We start from the raw sequence: 16,706 nt of genomic DNA, 5'->3' as shown, positions 1-16,706 counted from the left end.
ATGATGTTACATTTCAGCTTTTCAGAAAATTGAGGTAGCAATAAATATGCCCTCTTTTTCCATGTTGTTACATTAATGACTCATGAGCTATGGGACTCTTACATTAGCATCGTCTGATGTCTGCATATGTGGATTTAGTATCAGAAATTGTTCATAGAGAAATAGAGAAAGATGATATTTTTAGAAAGCAAAGGAGATCAGGTATGAAAGAGCAGCATAGAAGGATATACAACTTATCACACAGAGATTAAGAAGAGCCTAAGTGATTAGAATAATAAAAGCAATGAGGAATAAACCTAGTTTATAATTAGTTCTTCAATAACCAAAAATGGTTCCCTAGAACGGTTTCTGCTATACCTTAGTTACTATAATTTATTCCTTCCATTTGGAGTTATTCCTTCTCTTCTGTCACAAATGTTAACTAGCATCTGCATTTTTGGTGCCATGACTGGCCACAAAGATCTCTAAATCTCACTTAAATTACCTTTCCCTTTCTGATTAGCACTGAGCACACAAAATCCTGGAATCTTTCAATTTCCAGAATTAAACTTCACCTGACATCCAAGCACATTCCTGGCATTAACTGCCATGACCTATTAACAAAACATTTTTTTCTTCAACACAGTATTCTAATATAAGTAAAGTACATGAATTAAGGACTATTGTTAGGTATCACTTGGAAGCAGCAATAATATATTCCAAGTATGGGTTCTTTATTTTGCATTTACTAGCTAAATGACTCTTTTGCCTGTCCTGGGGCTTGCACTCAGGGACCGTGAACTGTTCTTGAGCTAGAAGTCTACCACTTGAGGAAAAGCACCACTTCCAGTGTTTCTTTTTCTGTTTATGTGGTGCTGAGGAATTGAACCCAGGGTTTCATGCAATAAAGCCATATTCCCCGAGCCCTAAATGACTTTTCTTTTCATATTAATAGTTTTTGTGTGAAAATACAGTACAGATGGGTTACAATTACATGAGCAAGGTAATGAGTACATTTCTTATCAAGTATTGCTGCCTCCTCCTTTGTTTCCCCTTACCATCCCTGCCCACCGATCCCCCCATCCCCCCACAAAGTTGTAAAGTTCCCTTTTCGACATAACGTCTTGTTCCAATGGGACTTTCTTAAGATGGCATTACTTTTTCTTTCTGTTAATATGTATTATAATTTAGGTCAGGTGGTAGGAAAGAAGTGGAAAACAATACTACGTCCAATAAAGCTGACATCCTATTACATCACTAAGGAAGTAGTGTTAAGACCTGCAGGACTCATAGGTTGTTGCATGTGACATTACTATGTAAAACACTATTAATGATCATCTCAGACATCCATAACATTCTGCTTCCATTTCTAAGGTCAAGAGCCAAATATCTATGCCTTTTATTGATTGAGTGTGTTTCCTAGGAAGGAAGAAGGAAGATGTGTTAGGTGATGATGGAAAAATATGTATATTAGCACCCTGTCCAAATTTTTTGCAGTTTATTTCTTTTTCTTTTTTTATATTATTTTTTATTGTGAAAATACTGTACAGAGGGGTTACAATTACACGGGCAAGATAATAAGTACATTTCTTACCAATCCTAGCCTCCTCCTTTGTTTCCCCTTCCCATCGTCCCCCTGCCCCCCCAATCCTCCCCGTTACACCCCCACACCAAAGTTGTAAAGTTCATTTTTGGACATAACGACTTGTACATCTCATTGTTGCAATGGGTCCACCTAATTTAAGTTAAATAAAACATGATTTGTAAAGTGAAAGTAATTTATGGTTTCATTGACTGTTTTAAGAAAACAATTATGCCTTTTGTTTTCAATTAAATTTCTGTGGTAATGTGTATTATTCATGATTTAACTGGTAAAATTGATAACAGTTATATTATATCAAGTTGATTCAAACTTGTATTTGAAAATTGCACACTTAACACAAATATACTTCCACTTTCCTCTATCACATAATTAAAATAATAGTAAAGCAAAGATTGGTGTTAACCATTCATATGTACAATCCTAGAACTCAGGGGGCTGAGACCTGAATATTTTAGTTCAATGTCAGTCCAAACATACAAAAATGTGAAAACTTATCTCCAATTATCCAGCAAGAAGCAGAAGGTGAGCATGTGACTCAAGGATAGAGTATCATCAACCATGAGCAAAAAATACAAGGGAGATCATTAAAGATCAAGTTCAAGCCCTAAAAATGACATATACACACAAGACAACAACAAAATGTACTATGATTATCAATAATGAAGACAAAATAGTAAAAAAGATCATGAGAAATGTGTAAACATCTGGAAGACATAAAACATTTGACAGAATTTTGATTCATAAGAGGGAAAAGTCACAGCCTCATTTGTACAGTCTCATTGTAGTCATTTGTGTTGAAACCTGGCTACTGGGTAGTATGTGAAAGAGTAGATTGGATTACCTGACATAGGAGAAATTGCCTGTGACTTTATACCATCCCAGTCTGCAAAAATTTAAAATCGTGCTTGTTAATTTTAAATAAACTTATTGTTAGAGACTGTTTTGTCCACACAGACTGCGGTCCTTATTTTGACGCTTCAGACCAGTGCTTTTGTTTATAACCACTCCTGTTTTGCTCCCTTTCCCTTGTGCAGCTATACCTTACTTAGCTGGCACCAAGCCAAGTCTTTGAACTAGACACCCGTGCCTTAATCCCTCCCTTTCTCCAGTTACAACTCATTTCACATACTATCTCTGTCTTAGCATTAGTTGTTTTCTGACTAATCCCCATCAGAAAATACTTATATTCATGTAAACCCAGAATAATTAACCTAGTTAGAAAAGGGAGAAAGGGTTTACCATTGGCTGAGGCTCTCATCTGTAGGTTTGCTCCCTAATAAATCTGTGCTACACTATCTCTTTTTTTCATTGCTTTTGAGCCTGACAAATGATTGATTTGGTTTGATGTAATCCCATTTATCCAGACTTACTTTGGAAATTTTGACCTATGCCAAGGAGCCCTCATGTTTCCCCTAACTCTTCCTGTAAGATTCCTAAGGCATCTGGATTTACATTGAGCTCTTCAATCAATTTGGAATTGATTCTGCTGCAGGAGGATATAATATGATCTAATTTCAGTTTTCTGTGTACAGCCAGTTAAACCAATTTTTTGAAGAGGCTGTTTTTCTTCCATCCTGTGTTTCTCACTTCCTTATCAAAGATTATGTGCTTATAGGAGGGGATTCATTTCTGGATCTTCAATTCTGTTGTATTGTGCTTCCATGGGAAAGAATGTCATTACCAAATTCTGAAGAAATGGAAAGACTGGGGGGAAAATGGTATTAAGTGAAATAAGCCAGATCCAATCAAATATATGGTGCATGGTTTTCCTCATTTCTAATAACTAGATATGCCCATACATCCACAAGTTTATCTAATAGATAGTAAACGACAAATAATTACACTTGGATATGATTAACAGCACTCTAAGCATTCACATGGCAAGAACAAGGGAAGCTATTCTTAGGAGAGGATCACAATGGCTCAATAGCTATGTGCACATGATCAGATAAATGTTGCTTATTGCAATGAACTATAAGAATCAATCATATATATGAAATACATATACCTGTATATAATTTTAAAAGGTGTCACAAATAACTGACTTCTCTGTAAACTCAAAAGCAAAATTCTAAATTTAGAAGATAAAATTGAGGAGTTTTCAACACATAAACTAAAATACATAGGGGAAAAGGTGGGAGAGAAAATATAAGATGAAAAGTAGAATTGCTAACTATTGAAGAATTCATAAACAATTTTCAAATCTATACAAGAGAGCTTGGGTACAGCTAAGTTGTAGAACTGGACTAATATATACAAAAACATGATTTCAATCTCCAAACCTAAATGTCTAATAATAAGTTAATAAATAGTAATAATACAATATTTACCTGAAATAAATGCTTTTATATTAGACAGGCCTGAATCCTAAAACAATTAACAAAATACTCTCAATTCTTGTATCCAATGAAATGAAACCACGAATGAAGAGCAAATAGTTCCTTTTTATCCTTTCCTTTCATTTTCTGTTTTCTTCTTTTCTTTTTCCTTTGGCACTACTGGTGCTCGAAGGTGCTAAAGCTGTAACCACTTTAGATTATTTTTCAGGTCAAGCCTCCCTTGAGCAATGATCTCTTACCTATGGCTTCCACATAGTGAGTTAACACTATATCTAACTTTCTTTGTTTTTGTAGTTTTTTTACGAATTTTTTTGTCAAAACTGGTCATGATATCAATCTTATAAATCTCTGCCTCCTAATTAGCAAAGTTGAGTGTCACCAGTATCAAATGACCAATTGCTCCACATGTGTAACTAATAGATGTTTTGCTAGCTGCCAGTTGCTCATAGCAGCAATCCTAGCTACTCAGGAAACTGAGGTCTGAAGGTTGTGGGTTAAAATGAGGCCAGGATAGAAAGTCCATGAGATTCTTACCTCCAATTAACTACCATAAAGTTGGAAGTGGTACTGTGGCTCAAGTGGTAGAGTGCTAACAGTTAGCAAAGCAGCTCAGGGACAGCACTCAGGCACCAGAACCAACACACACACACACACACACACACACACACACACACACACACACACACACACACACAAAGATAGATGCTTCTAGTTCCTGGCCATGTTCTTTTTTATAATGCTTCTTTTGGTGAAGATTTTGTAAGTGAAATAATCTTGATGCAAAGTAATAGCTATGCTGTCTTGGGTATGTAGTCCTCAGGTTCATCTTCCTTGCCTGTACAATGGAGAAATTTCTTTGCCAAACTGGTGCAGTGGGAAAATCCAGTCATAATATTCAATGTACATGTATGAAAATGTGACCACGTAAATGTAAGGGGTGGGGTTGGGTGAGATAGAGAAGAATGATCAAATTGACGACATCGATCAAGATGTACTCACAAACCGACATATTAAATTAAAACTCCATTGTACACTATTTATATATCATTTTGTAAGTAGAACAAAAATGAAACCAGTGCTTCAGTGCAATCCACACATCTTAGGTATAGATTGCTCAAAGCTGTTTCTTTTAAAGAATACAGGACAGAGAAGAGTGGAACAAATCATTTCCAGAATAAAACTGATCAACTCTACCCCAAAGTTAACATCAATAGTGATGTGGACCATACAACTTTGATTTCATGCACTGAGAATACATTTCCACCCATCCCCCACTCCTGGGTTTGAATTCAGGGTCAAGATTCTGTCTCCCCCACCCACTCATAGCTAATGCTCTAACATTTGAGCCACAGATCCAATTCGGGCTCTTTTTGTTTAATTGGAGATGAGTCTCATGGATTTTCCTGCCCAGACTGACTTCAAATCATAATCCTCAGATCTCAGGCTCGGAATATACGTGTCAGCCATCAGTACCCAGCTTGAGAACTCACTTTTCCACTGTAATTCTCCTTCCCAAAACTTCATAGCCACAATCTTGGGAGAAAAGCTTCAGAGAGTCTCCAATTGAAAAACATTCTATAGAATTCCCTGTCCCATACACCTAAAAAGGGAGAAAAGCTATCTCTCTCCCTTTCATGAAACAATAGATGTTAGATTACTATATCATAATAATAGTAGATATTATTATAGTGCTCTCAATATCTATTCCCATCCCCATTGATACCAGGCTTGGTTGTAGAACTTACATTGACAAATGACATGTGAGAATTGATGGCATGTGTCTTTTCTGAGCTTTAGCCCTATGGTTTTCACTCTTTGCATCCCCTGGGAACCTCCAGCATTCAATCTGGTTCCCAGAATGGACACTATGCTGAGTGGAAGTGGATCTGGATTAGGCTTTGTAGCATGAGAGAGAGTAATCAAAATTGTAAGGTATTGCGTCCTTGGGGTTGGTTTCCCCAGTAAAATTAAGCTCACATTGAGGTCCCAGCTCTAGGTAGTCTAGGTCTCTTTTTCTCTATTCCCTCCCACTTCCTTCTCATTCTTCCTGAATATTTCCGTTTTCTCCTTAGGTGACACCAATTCGTGAGTCTCCTTATCCTAGAAATTTGTTTTAGGGTTAAACATTGTGGCTTTCTGTTTTACATTTTCTCTTAAGTGTTTCTTCACTTTTGTCTTTCTGGAGTTTTCAGCCAGAAGCTCCCAAGTGTGATGGATCTTCAGATAAAAACCCTCTGCCAGGGCTGGGAAGGTGGTAGAGTGGTAGAGTGCTTGCATTGCATGCATGAGGCCCTAGGTTCCTCAGCCCCACATAAGCAGTAAAAGCTGCACGAGACAGTGTGGCTTAAGTGGGATAGTGTTAGAGTTGTGCTGAAGAATTGAGGGACAGTGCCCAGGCCCAGATTTCAAGCCCCAAAACCGACCAAAAAATTTTTTACATGAAGTAAGCCAGGCCCAAAGAAGCATAGGTCTCATGGTTTCTCTTATTTTCAATAACTAGTACATGTCTGAGACAAGCAGAAACTGTCAGATAAGTTGATGTTAGGCGAAATGAACCCCAACATAAGAATTCCATTTTTTTCTTTCTTGTGATTGTTTCTATCATATTTATAAGATGATTTCTTTGTTGCTTTTTATGTCCCTCCCCCACTGTATGCCCCCTGTATTCACTGCACTTGATATTGGCATACTTTGTGCAGGGGAAGTGAAAAACCAAATTGTTTAAATTGGGGTACAGGTGGATCCATTGCAACAATGAGATGTGCAAGACGTTATGTTGAAAAACGAACTTTACAACTTTAGTGGGAGGGGGGGTCTGAGGAGGGACCACGGGGTGGGGGTGGTGAGTTGGGAAGAGATGGGAAGGGGAATCAAAGGAGGAGGCCACAATTCTTGATAATATATGTACTCATTACCTTGCCCATGTAATTGTAACCTCTCTGCATGGTATTTACACAATTAAAAAAATAATTTCCTCTGCCATATCTGCCTTGCTTGCTTTCACTCCCCCTCATGTTGGCCTACTAGGAGGCCAGAATAACATGAAGCTCCAGAAACCTTTTGGATAGAAAAAGAAACCACCGTATGGGAAGTGAGGGGTGTATTACAAGAGATTGGGAACTGAACACAGGTAGAAGGGATCATAGCTTCAGCCTCAGCTGTCTTCTGAATCATTGCCCAGTTACCAGCTGTAAGCCTTTGCTCCAAAATCCATGTGTCGAATTCTGCAATTCTTACTGTATCATCCAAACACAGACTTAGATAGGCATCCAGCATGACATAAAATATACATTTCTTAAATCAGAGAAATCTGTACCGGAGAAAATGTGCAGAAAGAACTTCATTTAATCAGGTTCACTTCATTTTATAGGCTTATAATTTGAATGAGAGAACAATATCAAATTCTCTTTGCCTTCACAACATCAATATATCCAAGCAATACACCACTGTAATGAAAAAAAAATCTTTTTACTAAAGTGAGTATTTGGAATGGGAAAAAAACAAATATTATAAAACTTAAAAATTGATCAAATACCAAAAGACAAAGAAAGACACTGATCAAGAACGAAATACCAATATGTTTAGTAAATAAATGAAATCTTTGAGATTCTTATCCACATAGGAAATACATAGTAAAATAAATGGGAAATTCACTGAGATCCCATCTTACACACCAGAAGAGCTATCACCACGCAAATAAAAAAACTGCTGGAGAGGTTGAAATAAATCAGGAACTGTGTTTGGTGGTGTGGCATTGTAAACTAGTGAAACCCATATGGGGATCATAATGGGAGTTTACACGATACAAAAAAGACAAATAAATTGAAGACCATTATTGCAACTTGGATACATACTGAAAGAATATAAATCAATATGAACATATATGTTCATGGCAGCAATATTCATAGCAACCAAGCTGTGTAATCAACCTGGATGTTCCATAAAGAGAGAATAAAGAAAATGCACCTTTCATAGCTATAAACATGTTTTGGTATATAAGAGAAGTGGATGTTTCTACTATATTATTGCTACATATTTTTGGATAGATACTTAATCTTAATTTCACTGGTTTTGTGGCATTGCGTTTTGACTTCCATATTGATTTCAGAGCAGTTACAATAGGATGAAAATATCATATAAAATGTGAATATTAGATAAAAATTTAAGTATATCATTGAACACATACAGATCATCATATAGAGTTTATAATTTGAAGCAATTTTAAGAAGGCAACAGTAGGGGGAAAAGACAATGTTAGAAGCTTAATAACAAATATGCAGATATGGAAAAATACAAAAAAAAGGTGCAACTAATTAGTGCTAACAGTAACAAAACATTTTCCTCAGGTTTTAAAAATGAAACTATTAATAACATCAAATAAATATGGCATGGAAGAAAATATAGCATAGACATGTTTTCCCCAAAAATTTGTTTTATATTATAAAAAATGGATTAAAACAAAATGTAATTACATGTCTGAAGATGATAACACTTTCAAGTGTCATTGATTGAATCCAGCAAAGGAAAGTAACCGACAAGTACAGGGTAAGAACAACCTGGGTTATGGAAGAAGATACTTAGTAGAACTTTGTGAGGAAACAATGTGCTCCTTTTTCCTCATCAAATTAGTACAGCTACCTTTTGAGAGAACACTTGTAAAGTAGTCAGAACAGTGGAGTTACTAATTTAGGTAGTAATTCATTAATTTTATTCCCGAATCCTCTGATGTGATTCCCAAATGATGTGAGTGTTCCTAGATTTTCTGAGCCCTTTTTTTCACACAGTGTTTCTAATTCCTCCCCATGCCAATGATTCTTCTGCTACTCTCAATTCTCCTTGTTTCTCAACTCAACTCCTGTGACCTTTATTTTCATGAGAATGAGCTGAAGAATTATGAGGATGGCTTGGTGTCTGAGGTAACATCCACTCCTGTTTGGAGGATCTGGGGAAGGACCACCACGTGGGCCTCATAATCAGATATTAATTGTCCTCTTTGGAAATGGAGAAACTCACTCCCTCAGGCAGAATCTGTCATTCCTTGACTTTCTCTGAAGAGATTTGGTAATAGGGAACAATTCAGAGAATGAGCTTTCCCACCACCCACCACAGCCTTGTCAGAATGAACAGGAACAAAATTAAAAGTGGCCTCAGTTCCCATAGGGCTAATCAAAAGCCAAGAGATCACACATTCCTCCTCATCACGGACCTTCTGGTAGGAATAGAGTCTGGGCAAAGTCTAAGATGGAGATAAAATGAGACTGGGCCTAAGGAGGACACAAAAGAATGATCCTCTCTTTGACAAGTGAGTTGTGTAGTGAGACATGACAACTTCCTTCATATATGAAAATTCACTAGGTGAGTTATATCACTGCCACTTTGCAGGAGATCAGTGTCCCCAATGGAGAAGTTGTTAAATGTTGTGACTGCCAGTTTGCTCTCTAGGCTCTTGTCTCTCCCACCCCTTCCCATGTCAGGAATGCATTGGTTCTTTTAGGCACGCAACTACTTGTCCTCACTCTTAGGCAGGAATGCTGTAGGGTATTCTTTTGCCAACCTCTTGCATTTGAGGTAGAATAGGTCCAGGCACAGCTCATGCCAAGGGGTAGATTCAAGAAGGTGAGTATAAGTTCATATTTGTATTGAAAAATAATCATATTGAAAGAATTAAATGAAATTAATAATTGAGAGATTTAGGGTTTATAGTCGCTAAATTTAATTAATTATTACTAAAACATCTAGAATCATGGATTAGGAAGAGAACAGTGAAGTAGTTTCAATATAATTTGTAAAAGAAACACCACAGCGAGAACAATTAAAGGAACTATTGGCATAGTTCCATTTACTATCTTAGGAGTGACCTTGCATTGGAGGCTTTTAGAATAATATCTAAAAGAGAGGGACTTGCTTGGCACTGGTGGCTCACACCTGTAATCCTAGCTACCCTGGAGGCTGAGATCTGAATATTATGATTCAAAGCATGTCCAGACAGAAAAAGCCAGAAGTGGTGCACGGCTCAAGTGGTAGAACACTAGCAATGAGCTCAGGGACAGTGTCTAGGCCATGAGTTCAAGCTTCAGGATCAGCAATACAATGACAACAAAACAATAATGATAAAAAGAAATAAAAGAAGGACTTAACGATATGTGATGGAATGAGGCTGATGTGTAACTGTTTAGGGAACCTATAAGGAGACAAAATTTGGAGCCAAATAATATCTATTCATGACTAATCAAGGATGTAAAGCAAATGCCAAATTCCTCTTCTCAAAAACTTGCAAACTTGGGCTGGATTAGTGTCTCGGTGGTAGAATGCTTGTCTGGTATGCATGAGGCCTTGGGTTCGATTTCTCAGCACCACATAAGCTGAAAAAGCCAGAAGTGGCGCTATGGCTCAAGTGATAGAGCACTAACCTTGAGCTGAAGAGTTGAGGGACAGGGCCCAGGCCCAGAGTTCAGGTCACATGACTGGCCAAAAAATAAAAAAACTAAACTAAACTAAACTTCAAAACATATCTTTTCTCATAATTGAGGAGAGGCTTCTTTTACAGGATTTCTCCTTATCTAGCTCAAGGGGATCAGAACTTCAGTAGAATTTTCCTGTTGAGATGTAATGTGTTTAACTGTACTGAAGCTAATCATGGCTAGGAAAGTATGGACTGATACGTTTATCGTATTTTTCCTTATAAATATATAATATTCTCAGGTTTTATATGAAATATAATTTATAATAATTATACATTATATATAATATATTAAATTTATTACAATATAACATATATCTTAACAGACTTCCTAATCTTAGAGTTAGGAACAAGCAACATATTAAAAGAAAAATGTTTGAATCTCTGAGTAATTTCTCTACAACAGGACAATTCCACGTTTCATTCTTATTACCCAGAGAGCAACATAGGAAAGCGATGCCCATAGAGGTGGTTCCCTGGATTTTGGAAACTGTTATTGCATATATATATATATATATATATATATATGAAATATTTTTTATATTAGTGACTATATCTACAACTATAATAACAGATAAATAAGTGAACACCTATGTGCACACACAGTCAATCACTTTCAAATATAAGAATTTCTTTTCTATGCTGCCTATTCACCTACAGAGAGAGTACATGAGTTGGCATTGAATTGTCCTGGAAGTTCTTTATCTGGCTACTCTAGCTTCACATCCTTTGTTCTGTAAGTAGCCAGATGTTATGTGTTCAACAATAGTACTTGTTACAGGCAAAAATATCCACCCTGACAAACAGAGAAACTTCGATTTCAGAAATGCCACAAATAAGTGTGAGGTACACAGTACTTTTCAAAATTGAATAGATTACATATTTATTAGAAAGCTCGTAAGAAAAAATATTCAGTGTAGGATGAAAGACTTCAGAAAACTACAGTTTAAATTACGTATAACCGGGTGGAGGTAGCTCATGCCTGTGATATTGGTTAATCTGGAGGCTGGTATATGAGGATCACAGTTCAAAGCCAGGTTGAGAAAAGTCCCCTTGGGACACCTATCACCAATTAATCACTGAAAACTAAAATTGACACTGTGGCTCGAAGTTGTAGAGAGCTAACCTTGAGCAAAAGACCTCAGGAGCAGTGCCCAGTCTCTGAGTTCAAATTCTGTAATAGATAATAAATACAAATAAAAATAAATTACAGGGCTGGGAAGTTGGCTCAGTGGTAGAGCGCTCGCCTTGCATGCTTAAGGCCCTGGGTTCGATTCCTCAGCACCACACAAGCAGAAAAAAAGCCAGAAGTGGCGCTATGGCTCATGTGGTAGAGTGCCAGCCTTGACCTGAAGAGCTGAGGGACAGTACCCAGGCCAAGAGTTCAGGTCCCACGACCGGACCCAAAATAAAATAAAATAAATTAAATTACATATAATTTTTTACCAACTCTGTAAAAGGAAAATAGGATATGACACATGGCAACATAAGACTTCAAATTACAAAGTTCCAGGGCATTTCCTCACTCTTGACAACTAGGAGTAATCCATATTAAAAAAATGGTGAACGTTTTGTACCAAATTTCAAAATATGTTATACAAAGTAAATGCAATAAACATGCATTCCACAGTCTAGTAACATCATATGGTGTAAAGAATTTGATTAACTGATTCATGAAAACCAATACTATGCAGTTAAAACATCCAATATCTCAGGTGTCAACTTAGCACAATACTTTCTTTTTTTTAATTTAATTTAATTTTATTTGTGAACATACTGTACAGAGGGGTTACAATTACATGGGCAGGATAATGTGTACATTTCTTGCCAAGCATTGCAGCCTCCTCCTTTGTTTACCCTTCACATCCCTTCCCAGCCTCCCGCCTCCCCCCCAATCCCAATCCTTCTCCTTCCCCTCCTACCCACCCCCCCCCGCACCGACGTTGTAAAGCTCGTTTTGGACATGACAACTTGTACTTCTCATTGTTGCAACAGGTCCACCTGTATCCTTAAAACACGGGTTTTTCCCCATCTCTTCCACAAGTTATACTGACATCAAATATAGTGAAAGCAGGGGTCATACTGTGGGGGAGGGACATACAAAGCAATAAAGAGATAATCTTATAAATGCGTTAGAAACACATTCATGAAAGAAAATAACATTAAAATACATATCTAAGGGTTCATTTTCCTAACATCACATTATCTGACCTTTTCCACTTGACTCATACATATACTAGATATTGCAAATAAGGGAAACCATGGGACCTATGTTTCTTTGGGCCTGGCGTACTTCACTCAATATAATTTTTTCCAAGTTTTTCCATTTTCTAACAAATGGGGCAATGTCATTCTTTCTTATGGAGGCATAGAATTCCATTGTGTATATAAACCACATTTTCTAGATCCATTCATCTACTGAGGGACATCTGTACTTTCAATCTATGATGTCTGTTTGTATATTATCCAGCCTTATCCATCCCACAATGGTAGAAAGCTCTTCCTGAGAAAGTCCAGAGAGCTGTCTACTGCGAGTGCTCAATATAGACCTGTTCCCATTCTCTATTATTTGGACATGTGATAGATTGAATATCTGATAACTTGGAAAAGGCACAATTTGGGACTCGCTAAATAACATTTTCCCATTGGAACATCTAATTTCAAGGCCACTGAAAGATTAGAGATGGTGATATTCTCTTTAAAATTATGTATTCAAAGGAGACAAAGTTACTTAGGCTTTGAAAGAATTGACTAGGAAGTAAAATGCATGTGATTTTTGTTAGCTCAGTAATTCTCAAAAACATAAAATGAATTCAAGTATTTAATATATACCCATATGCCTGGATATATCCATGTATGTATGTATATCCATGAATGTGCGTTCATCTCTTTTCTGTGTAGCAAATGGTACAAATGAAACTGTGCAATCACTACTCAAAGGCATGAATAAACAAAGAGAATGAGCATAGTACTCATTTTAGGAATCTATGGCTAGCCAAATCTCTGAAAATCTTTTACATCACTTTGCATGTGTCACTTAATGCAGTACAGGGACATTACGACAACAATTGGATACCAGGCAGAAGAAATGAGAAATGAGAGATACAAAGGGTACAATACTCTTTCTGAAGGGTAAGTAGGATTTCCTTTGTGTGTGTGTGTGTGTGTGTGTGTGTGTGTCTGTGTGTCTGTGTGTCTGTGTGTGTGTGTGTGTGTGTGTGTGCATTACATTTTCTTGAATCATTTCTCTCTTGAGGGGTATCTGGGCTGATTCAGTAAGCATTGTTGTGCTGAAATAGTTACTATATCCTGGTTTGTAATCTTTCAGGTAAATGCCTAGGATTAGAGTTGCTGCATCATATGTAAGTGGCTAGTCAAAACAGGGGTGAAGGGGGAAAAGTACAAGAATGACCAGGAGAAAAGGGGGGAAGTGCAGAGAGTAATCCAGTAAATATCCTACAATATTAAGAAGAGTGAAGGAAGAGGTGCATAGAGGAAAGATGCGAATGTTGAAATGGTTGGTGTTGATCTAGGTATATTGTACGCAGAAACTGCTTTGTTTAATAACTCCTTTGCTACTTAAAATAATAATTAAAAAATCATATTCTTAAAATATTATGCAATTAGAAGCAAACCATGAGAATCTGCTCAGATCACCTCTAGGGTCTATAAATGTTTAGGATAAGTTTTAGAACAGCACTAATGATTCATATCAACTGAAGAAAATTTAATGATTTCCAGCTATTTAAGATAATCATTTTTGGAGATATGGCTCAAGTGGCAGCTTGTTACCTAGTGAACAATGCTATCAAATATTGAATTCAATGTTGATCTTGAACAAAAGTAAAAACAGTAAAAGTCAGGCATTTTCCATGGCACTGGTAGCTCATGAGTTTAATCCTATCATTAATCAGAAGGCAGAGATCTTGGGATCTTAATTCAATGTCAGCTTGGATAGGAAAATCTGTGAGACTCTCATCTCCAATTCACTGCCAAAGAAATCTGGAAGTGGAATCATGGCTCAAGTGGTAGAATGCTAGCCTACAGCAAAATGTTCATGGATAGAACCCAAGCCTTGAGTCCAAGCCTTAGAATAGTGCATATACAGACACAAAGGAAGTAAGTCACTCAAGTTCTCAGCCTTCCATTTCCATAATCTTAACTCTAATCCTGGTCAGAACTCTAAGAATAACCTTGATGATAATAGTAACCCAATCCTAAAATTAATGGAAAATATATCCTAACAGATACTCATGGTCTTTGAAATGATTTATTTGCCCTTTTCTCCAAATCCTACAGATTCCCTGACTTGGACTCTGAAATCGTACCCTATTATAAATATTAACCTCAAGTCTTCATATCATGAAAGCTATCATAGTTTCCACGATCTTAACTTTTACTGAACTCCTTTATCTCCAAAAAGAAGTTGCAGGTTTACTTAAATTTTACTCTAGTTCCTAACCCTAACTATATATCTAAACCTTACTAGAAACCTAACTCTAAATTCAACCCTATTGAACCCTGAATAGTAAAATTAGGAAAACTTTGTAATTTTTGTTAAAATTCACACTTATTTTACTTGAAAATGTTAGCAGAAATCTCAGTTTTGCCTTATAGCTTACCCTTACCTAAGCCTAAGTCTAACCTGAACTAGAACAGTAACCCTAACCATAGAACTAATAGCCTTTGGATTCTAAAAGCCATAAAAATATATTAGATTTATTCATCCTAACTTTGATTCAACTCACCTCTCTAAAAATAATTTGTAGTTTTACCCATTATCTTGCTAATTTTTTAACTCTAACCTTAACTGGAATATTGAGGCTAACTCTCACACTAACCATATCCTAATCTTAATATAATTAGCAGTTTCCTATTTCACATTCATCCTAATTCTAACATGACTTGTTATTCAAAGATAGTTCGAGTTTGACCCTAAACTTTCCATTGCCCTAATGCTAACACTAACTACAGCTGCAACTGAAACATAACTTTCACCCTAATGATAGTCCAATTCTAATGCTAAAGAAAAATACTCTAGTTTTAATCAGTTTGCACTCTGGAAATGAGTTTCAGATGGCCCTGATTCCCACAAATTTTCTGACTCTTCCTCTGAAGTTATCTTGTTCCCTAACATGAATCATTATAAAATAACTTGCCCTCAAATTCTCTTATCAGGAAAAATACTGTAGTATCCATTGATCCTACCTTTTCTTGAACCTCTGTAGCCTATAACAGTTTCAGATTTACTTACCATCTAGTTCATTACTAGGTTAACGCTCTTAACCTAAACTGGATGGACATTCCATCAACATTTTGTTATTAGAGGATTATTCAATATTAGCTGTATGTTGATTGGTAATGACTGAGCTTGACAGAAAGGTGAGGCAAAACCATCTACACTTCAATGAGGTTCTGACTTGTGTTTCAGAAAGTGTTATGAAAGCTTTCCATTAGAAATCTAGCAGCTGCGCTTCTAAAAATTCCTTGGGTGGTTAGTTTCTGATAATGTCTCAATTCAAGTACTTCTCCTTGGAGTTCCATATTATTCAAGACGCTATATTAGATCCTTTTACATTTTGCAGACAGCTCTTGGTGATGAAATTTGAGCTTTTCAAAACTGCTCTCCCAATTCCATCCCCAAAATGCAGACAAAAAGACAAAAAAAAGTTGAAAAAAAATTGTTTCTGTTGATAGTGCAAATACTTTTATTTTCCATTTCAAACATAAAATGTAGTAAAACGTTTCATAGCGATTACACTGAACTAGGTTGTGGACACATTCTAATGTAAATAATGTACTGTGTTCAAGTAAAATGTTTGAGGATCCAAAATTTTAATATGCCTGTGGTCCTAAAACCAATACCTTACTGATATTGAGTGATAAATACAACTTCCCATGAGTACAGAAGTTTTCCTTGTATCTTTTTAATATATATTTTTATTGTAAAGACACTGTACACAGAGGTTACAGTTACATAAGGAAGGTAATGAGTACATTTCTTATTGAGCATTGTTACCCAATCCTTTGTTTTTTCCCCTACCATCCCTTCCTCTCACATCACCCAAATCCTCCCTCCAACCCCCTCTGATAGTATATACACTGATAGGATATTCTCCTGCTACTTTGGTTGTTGAGAGTGTCTACAAGAGCAAGCATTCCGTGGGGAGCAGGGAGACACCATATGACCTTTATTACTGAGATTTCCGAATGACTTGCTATCACTTGTACTGCATTTTGCAAGTCGAATCTCATGTCTTAAAACGTACCAGTTTTAAGAGGTAAGAGGAGTGGTAAAAGAACTCTTAGAGACAAATACGTTTTC

Source organism: Dipodomys spectabilis, unplaced genomic scaffold (assembly GCF_019054845.1).
Source record: "Dipodomys spectabilis isolate Male_0828 unplaced genomic scaffold, ASM1905484v1 ptg000232l, whole genome shotgun sequence".
NCBI classification, from domain to species: domain Eukaryota; kingdom Metazoa; phylum Chordata; class Mammalia; order Rodentia; family Heteromyidae; genus Dipodomys; species Dipodomys spectabilis.
The sequence above is the reverse complement of the archived record's forward strand: the minus strand, read 5'-3'. Positions refer to the sequence as shown.